The following is a 9,200-nucleotide window of genomic DNA, read 5'->3' as shown; positions in this document are numbered from 1 at the left end:
TTATAGTAAACAATTCTTTTATTAAGTACCTATTAATATTTTCATTTTAGAGCAATCTTAGGTTTACAGTAAAATTGAGCAGAAAGTGCAGAGATTTCCTGTCCATTCCTTGTTCCACCTCATGCATAGCCTCCTCCATGGTCAACATTCCCTGCCTGAGCGATTCTTTTGTTTCAATTGATGATCTTATATTGATATTATCAATCAAAGCCCATTGCTTATGTTAGGGATCACCCTTAGTGTTGTATATGTTTGGGGGTTGGACAAATGTATAATAATATATATCCATCATTATAATATCACAAAGAGTAATTTCACTGCCCTAAAACCTCTTTTTATATATATATATATATATATATATATATATATTTACAAAATAATATGTTTGTGCATTTTGTCTCATTAGTATGATTCCACTTTACTGTGTTTTCACTCCCTAAAAATAAAACAATTTAAAAGATTACCATGTCTTTTCACAGTGAGTAGAGACACATTTAGAAGACCTTGTTGTGTGTCTCACCATTATCAAAAACATTTCTTCCCCTACAAGAGTAGTTAACTCAAAAGAGGGAACAGATGGTAAGAGAGACATAAACAGAATAGAATTGATTTGTGCAGGATTGCACCTGGGCAAATCATACCTTTGACCCTGTCTTGGAGAATAGGAGAAAGGAGTTCCAGGAAACATTTTCTCTTTTTCTTGTTTCCTGTCACAGCATTATTAATCATCTTTTAAACCCATAAATTAACTCCAGAGAGTCTTAGAAAGATGATCTTTATCTTGTAACTTAGCCCATGTAAATGTCACTGGATTAAAATCATGCTCATAATCACTCTATGAAATTATAAAGTCTGGGTCTTTACTCTGAAAGCCCTTTTTACTTGTCAAGGTGATAGGTGACCTGATTAATTAAAGTTAGGTCTTTAGGATAAAGGCTTCTGACTACCTTCATTGATTTAAGCCTTGATTTAATAACTGTCAACTTTAAAAAATCAGTTTTCTATATCAAACAAAATATTAGAGATATCTGGAAATTTTATTAAAGCTGGTAAAAAGTATATGTGATTGAATTGTAAATATTAGAAATATTTTTTTAAATGTTGAATAAAAATCTGGCTAGTGTACACCATATTTTTTATGTCAATTTATATTATGTCACAATAAGTTCCTGGGTCTAACAATAAACTAAAAGTCAGTAACATGGAAAACATCTTTCCCAAACAAGGGGAGAATTTGTTTTGTTTTTCTTTAAAGAAATGGCAATAATCTTTTATCATGTAAGACTCTCAACTGATGGATCAAGAAGACTCGAGTCTGTTTAAGAAGACAAATTTTAAAGCTTTACGCATATTTTCAGTTGTTTTTTTTTAATATCCAAGATTTAAAATCATCTTATGTCTCTTTAATGACCCCTAAAACTGAAGGAGTAAATAGACTCTATGAAATAATATGCTGTGTAAGCTGACTTTTGCAGCCACAAAATGGAAATACTTGAACTCTTTTTTCTTCTTTTTTTTTTTTTAAATTTTACTATGTTTTACAGAAATGCTTGTGGTAAAATAAGATGTGGCATTCTATTGGAGAAAACATATCAACATCAAGCTCTTTACTCATCATGAGACTGTTTGTTTGTTTGTTCATTTGTTTTTGTTAATGTTGTGATTTCTTAGATAAACATATGGTATCCGCTTCCTCTTTTTAGACTTTTAGTGTCTTTATTACACAGATGTGATCAAGGCCTTCCTGCAGAGAGTGTCTGAAAACTAAGCAAGAGAAGATGAAAATTTCATTGTTTTAATACTCCCTGCTTTTGACATTTTAAACAGGATTTGGTTAATACTTCTAGTTCACTTCCCATAAAGTTTAAAGGAAAAAAAAGTACTTTTCAAGATATAATCCAGAATTATTTTGTTACAGCTGAAATAACAATTCATTTAACTGGCAATTTGAAGTCTGGTTATGTCAGAAAAGATAGATGATTAGGAAATATATATTAATCTAAAACAAACCCTATTTGAGGGCTAAATCCTAAGTAATCCATTATGTAGTAATCCATCTTGCACAGTTAGATTCTCCTTTCTCTGCAATTCCACAGAACTGGGCTAGCTTTTTTTCTCAGTATTATAGTTGTCCATTTGCCAGGCACCCTTCCCATTATACTGTTCCTCTAGGTCACGAGCTATGTCTTATTCTTTGTAGACATTCCAGTGCCTGGATAGTGAATGATTGAATAAATAAAGATAAGATCACACAAGTAAATAATGTCAGTAAGAAAGATTTGAAATATAACTTGGGGTACATGATTATTCAAATGTAAAATAATGTATTGAAAATGATAAATTTAAAAAAGATATTATGTAAGTAGTGAAATGAATTGTATATAATTTTTTTCTAAATACTGAGTTATGGGAGTTGAAAGGAATTAATATTTATTGGACTTCTTGGATGATCTAATTAGTCAAAGAAGGAATGGGGAAGGGAGGAAAAATATAACGATGAGTAATCAAATTTTATTAATCAGGGTTGAATTTTAACCACAGAAACCTATCTAGCTTGTGTATTCAAATAAAGCTGAAAATCAGTTTTCTGCCATGTAAACTTTGGACTTTTTTTTTTTTTTTTCACGCTTAACCTTAATCAATTCAAAGAATTAATGGCTGTGAATTGTGGTGCTGGAGAAGATTCTTGGGAATCCCTTGGACAGCAAGGATATCAAACCAGTCAATCCTAAAAGAAATCAACCCTAAATATTCATTGGAAGGACTAATGCTGTTTCATCTGAAGCTGAAGCTCCAATAGTTTGGCCACCTGATGCAAAGAGCACACTCATTGGGCAGTAGAAGATGAGATGATTGGATGGCATCACTGACTCAATGGACATGTATCTGAGCAAACTCTAGAGATAGTGAAGGAGAGGGAAGCCTAGAGTGCTGTAGTTCATGGAGTTTCAAAGAGTTGGACACAACTTAGTGACCAAACAACAACCACCTTTATTTATTCGAACAAACGTCAAAAAGTTTGCAAAATATAAATAACATTAGAAACATATTAGGACTTCCCAGATGGGTCAGTGAATAAAGAATCTGCCTTCAATGCAGGAGATGCAGAAATATATTATATATAGGATTTTGACATCAGATATAGAAAGCTAGGTACAGCTACCAAAAGCTGGATTTACAGAAGAGAAAGCTCAGTATTAGGACCAGAATAGAACTTAATAGAATAAGCCAAATATTTACAAATATTTAAATTTGTATTAAATGCATGAGGCATTTCTCTAGTATCTTACGGTATCTTACAGTTCCAAACTAGGTATTGACCAGCCACACAGGTGAACAGATAGGTGGCCCTGATGCTCCTAATGGAGGCTTCCAGGGAGAGGTGGTCAGTTGCCTTTTTCTTCCAGGCCTCACAGTCCAACATCCTGGGGGTTGTCACATTCCATTGAGAAGTCTAGGATGGCTGCATGGTCTGCAAGTCAGGCAGTGACAGACACAGAATGTTGTCCCCAGGTTTTGTCTACCTCTGACTTCCCAGGGTGAGCCTACTGGACCAGGTTGGGAGGGTCTGGCCTCTGGGGGAAAAAGATGAACCCAATGAGAGACATAGCTGATTTCCTCTCAGAACATGACATTCTGAATGGTCCACTCAGGGGTCCTGACCCCTCACTTCCTTTTCAGGTCAATAGCTCCTCTGGACTCCATCTCTAAGCCCTTTAAGGACTCATATTGACCAGATTACCCAGGCTCTCAGGACATATGTCTAAGGTTTATAGCTCTACTCTCTAGCCACAAGACCAGCTCCATGCCTCCCCAAACTTCCTGAAGGAACTCAGGATGACATTGGTGCTCACTAACATGAGCCTGTCTTTGGACACCAGGAAGAGAAATGCAGTCATGTGGGTAGCATGGGGCCTGGATGTGGATGGATGGTCTGCAGCAGTGACCATGGAGTCTTTCTTGGCCAGCAGGAGTTGACATTGTTTCCAAACTTGGAACAACCTACCTGACTTGTGCCTCCTTGGAACCTGAGACCATCCTGTCTGTGGCTGCCTACCTCCCCAGCTCCTACTCCTAAGTCAGCTGCTCTTAGTAGCATCTGGTGTCCTACTCAAGTTTTGTGACCAGCTGCTTGTCAACTGTACAAAAGTCCTTGATTTCATCTCAGTAATCCCACATTGCTCCCTGAGGTAGTGCATGAGTTCCCAAAGAGCTGGGATCTTGTTCTTCTCTAGGGCAGACTTCAGGGAGATGATAATTGGAATATTACTTTCTAGGAAATTCCTCCTTTGAACTTAAAACAAGCTCCTTCTGCACTTCCTACATGAACACTTTGGCTTGGGCCAGGTCCTTGTCTGGCTTAGCCCTCAATACCTACAATCTGATCTCCTTCAAACTGAGCCCCTCAAACATGTCTGAGAGGAGTTTGCTGTCTTCTGTGTCCACAGGAGGTCACTGTCAGTGAAGTATGCCAGGATGTCGCTGAAGACTCTCGAAGTGATGTTGAACCCCTGCTCATCAGTGAAGTAGTGTTCCAGGAGAAACTTGTAGATTTTCATCTACTTTTCCTTGTCCATATTCCCTTTCAGGGAGAATAGCCACTTCTCTCTCTCCACCTGGGGGAACCTATTGAAACTTTTGTGTTTCTCAAAGTTGTTGAAGAGCAAAATGAATGCAATGAGGTGCTGGAAAAATATGTTTGGGTTCCTCTTCAAGAGCAATGGGCCAGACAGACTGCCCTGGTGCTGGTGACCTCTGGGTTCAGGTCTACTGGTGTGCTGATGAAACAGAGGAACAGGCAACACTGTCACTTCATGAAGTTCTCCTGCAGGGGTCGGGTGAACAAAAGTAGTGTATGCTTCTGGAAGAAAGGGTTCAGGTCCTTCAGATGTGTGCGGATTTTGGGAATGTACTTGTTTGTTGGGGCTGTGTAGTGGACACAGAGGTCACAAAGGATAATGTTGTTAAGGACATTCCTGCCCATGCCCACCTTCTAGCCCCTCTTTCAGGTTCACGCGAGTCGTGCCCTCTGTGATCAGAGGACAAGCCATCATCACCTTGGGAAAGCTGTGCTTACAGCCCGAAGACCTCATCAAGAATAGTGTCCCCATCTTGGTGTGAGAGCTAGAGGTGGGCATAGACAGGAGCTCTCATTGTCTATCACACCCAGGATAACCCCCTCCAGCCAGGCCTTCTGTAGATGGACACACCAGGATTGGGCCATCAGCGGCTCGGTAGAGATTGCAAAGCCTGCTTGCCGCAGACATGGTAATATCAAAACACTGATTATGCAGGACAGGCAGCTTGTCTCTCATACACAAGATGGTACAGTATTTCAAGATGTTCACTAAGACTTGGATTGCAGATTTCCTGATGCTGATCTTTTCATCACTAACCCTGTTCCTCAGCATCATCATGAAATCCTCTTCTGTTGAATTTTTCTGAGCACTCTTTTGGTGGCCCTCTACTCCTGAAACTGCAGGAGTGTTATCCAGAAATGCCTCCATGCTGTCCAATGAGGACATGGAAGAGGACTCTAGGCCATGTGCAAAACTGGACACAGCTTTGCTATGGACCACTGGGTCCTTGTCTATACAACAGGCAAACAAGATTTCCTGAACCAAGAACTTAAGAACTTCTCATGCTCCAGGGGAAGTGGGTCATCCACCTCTTGTCAGGTAGTTCCAGAAGAGCCACGGCCACATCTAGAGTGAAACATGGAAGAGACTTTGGCATCTGGTGCTAATTCATAAATCTGGGCCATGAAAGAAGCATATTCCTCACAAGGAAGCTTGTTGAGCTGGCCCAGAGAATGAGCCGCATAGGTTTCAGTTCAGTTCAGTTCAGTTGCTCAGTCATGTCTGACTCTTTGTGATCCCATGGACCACAGCATGCCAGGCTTCCCTGTCCATCACCAAGATGCAGAGATTGCTCAAACTCATGTCCATCAAGTCGGTGATGCATTCCAACCATCTCATCCTCTGTCGTCCCCTTCTCGTGCCTTCAATTGTTCCCAGCATCAGAGTCTTTTCCAATGAGTCAGTTCTTTGCATCAGGTGGCCAAAGTACTGGAGTTTCAGCTTCAGCATTAGTCCTTCCAATGAATATTCAGGACTGATTTCCTTTAGGATGGACTGGTTGGATCTTCTTGCAGTCCAAGGGACTCTTAGGAGTCTTTTCCAACACCACAGTTCAAAAGTGTCAATTCTTTGGTGCTCAGCTTTCTTTATAGTCCAACTCTCACATCCATATATGACTACTGAAAAAACCATAGCTTTGACTAAACAGAACTTTGTTGGCAATGTAATGTCACTGCTTTTTAATATGCTGTCTAGGTTGGTCTAGCTTTTCTTCCAAGGAGCAAATTATCTTTTAATTCATAGTTGCAGTCACCATCTGCAGTGATTTTGGAGCCCAAGAAAATAAAGTCTATCACTGTTTCTATTGTTTCCCCATCTATTTGCCATGAAGTGATGGGACCAGATGCCATGATCTTAGTTTTTTTTAATGTTGAGTTTTAAACCAGCTTTTTCACTCTCCTCTTTCACTTTCATCAAGAGGCTCTTTAGTTCCTCTTTGCTTTCTGCCTAAGGGTGGTGTCATCTGCATATCTGAGATTATTGATATTTCTCCCTGCAATCTTGATTCCAACTTGTCCTTCATCCAGCCTGGCATTTCGCATGAGATTCTCTACATAGAAGTTAAATAAGCAGGGTGACAATATACAGCCTTGATGTACTCTTTTCCCAATTTGAAACCTGTCTGTTGTCCCATGTCCAGTTCTAACTGTTTCTTCTTGACCTGCATACAGATTTCTCAAGAGGCAGGTCAGGTGGTCTGGTATTCCCATCTCTTGAAGAATTTTTCACAGTTTGTTGTGATCCACACAGTGAAAGGCTTTGGCCTAGTTAGTAAAGTAGAAGTAGATATTTTTCTGGAACTCTTGCTTTTTTGATGATCCAATGGATATTGGTGATTTGATTTCTTGTCTCTATGCCTTTTCTAAATCCAGCTTGAACATCTGGAAGTTCTTAGTTCACATAGTTTTGAAGACTTGCTTGGAGAATTTTGAGCATTACTTTGCTAGTATGTGAGATGAATGCAATAGGTTTGATATTTAGATTTATTGAACACCTTGCCACAGATATGTTGTAGCAGAATTCAAAGGACTGGATGTATATAGGGTTTCTTTTAGCTCACCCAGAACTTACAAGCTGGATGACCAGGTTTCTACTGCTGACAACTGGAGACATGATGGCAAGGGGGCTGTGATGGCAGTCTTTGCTCAGTTGTTTCATTAATATAATGTAGAATATTTGATGGAAAACACATCTGAGAATCTTGTTTCCTTCTCTGTGAATAGGGAAGCAAAGCAAACACAACCCATGATAGGCCAGTTCTGGTATATATTTTGCTTCATGGAGATCTCCAGCTTACATAACATGAAATTCATTAAGAACTGGTTCAAAACTAGCTAATGCAACAAAGACTTTCTACACAATTATGTAATACACTCTGGCTTCTCTTCTAGGGAGAACTTGGGAAGAAATCTTGAAAGCTCTTCAAACATGAAAGATGGCATTTAGAATTTGACAATGGTCTTCAGAAGAAGAAGAAAAAAAAATCTCTTTATCTCCTTTGTCTCTTCATCCTCTTCTTTAGTAACCTCATCCGTCTTCATCACCTCTTTCCTGCAGGCCTCAGTGTTTTTGGTTGCTCTTTTTTCTTTTCTCATCCAAGCTGGATTCTTGAGCCCACTCCTCTTTAGAATCTGAACATATTTGTCAAACAGCAGTGGGTGGAAAACTTGATTGAATTACCCTGTCTGCTACTTCCAGAACAAGAAGATAAAAAGCCTAGCAGTGTGAAGACTGAATTCCTGCTGTTGAACACTGTCATTTTTCTTAACCACCTTATGAATGAAGTGATGAAACATGGCCATCAGCATGATGTGGGAAATTCTGTTCTCTCTAAAAAAGGTCTAAGTGCTCTTATTCTAAAGAGATTGGCTTGCCTTTTTGGAAGTCTTTGGTCTTCTGCCTGTGTTCAAAAGATGTTCTGTAGGAGCTGTTCCATATGCAGATGGATTTCAGATGTATTTGTGGGGAGGGATGCACTCTTCCTGTCTTATTCCTCTGCCATCTTGGAAGGTCTTCTGGACTCTTTTTTTCTAAAGTAATCTCTGTTATTTTATGTAACAGGGTCACAAGGCAGCCTGCATTTGCTTATCTGTTTCTTGTAAGATAACCAGAAACATGAACTTGTTCTTCCTTCTATTTAATTAACATTATAATTCTTAGTATAAAGGATAATGCAATTTTCCTGCACCTATTATATTAAATATTCTCATGGTTGTAATCTGTCATTAAAGGATTACATTAGAAGATAGCTGGTAGGAAACACACTGAGGAAAAAAAAAGTTGTTTTTAACTAAATTCTAGAGAACCTCTGTTGTGGAAATTTGATCCTTTGAATACTGGAATAATATTACTATGGAATATGTTATTACTGGAATACTTGGAAACAATTACTATGGAATACTGCATAGTAATTGTTAAAGTGTATTGAGCATAATCCAAGGATAGTTTTATGCTCTGTAATGACCAAAATGGGAAGGAAATCCAATAAAGAAGGGATATATGTATATGTATAGTTTATTCACTTTGCTATACAGCAAAAAAATAGCACAACATTGTAAAGCCATTATACTCCAATGAAAATATATATGTTTAAACAGATCACTTTTGATAAATTAATACAATGAAACATAGTTGTTACTGTTACTTTCATATCCTAGCTTTGCTACTTGCATATTATTTGGAGAAAATTACTATGCTTTCTCAAAAATAATCCCAATTTATAAGATAATGCTAGTTTTTAGTCAAGTTTATTATATTGTCATAAGACATATTTCAGAAAAGGTACATAAAATGCCTATGGATCATGTGGAGGCATACAACCCACAATGCCTGGCTCAGAGCAAATGTTCTATGAATAGTATGTATATACTCACTCACTTCAATGTCTAGAGATTTTAAATCATTGGTCCAAATCATACATCTTATATGTTACACTTTTAACCCATATCAGATAATAAAGTCCTCTTCTGTCTCTATAGAATGTTTTCCACTATTCTCCACAGGCTTCTGTAATATATGAATTTGAAAATTAGCAGTCCTGAAAATGAAATTTAGAATAGT

The 9,200-nt window shown here is 38.2% G+C and overlaps 1 pseudogene; it reads right to left on the bottom strand.

Moving 5' to 3' along the window:
* Nucleotides 1–4,074: 4,074 nt before the first annotated feature.
* LOC128049521 (condensin-2 complex subunit D3-like) overlaps nucleotides 4,075–9,200 on the bottom strand; it is a 94,182-nt pseudogene continuing 89,056 nt past the window's right edge.

The sequence above is a fragment of the Budorcas taxicolor genome, chromosome 6 (genome assembly GCF_023091745.1).
Source record: "Budorcas taxicolor isolate Tak-1 chromosome 6, Takin1.1, whole genome shotgun sequence".
In the NCBI taxonomy this organism is placed as follows: Eukaryota; Metazoa; Chordata; class Mammalia; order Artiodactyla; family Bovidae; genus Budorcas; species Budorcas taxicolor.
The sequence above is the reverse complement of the archived record's forward strand: the minus strand, read 5'-3'. Positions and strand labels throughout refer to the sequence as shown.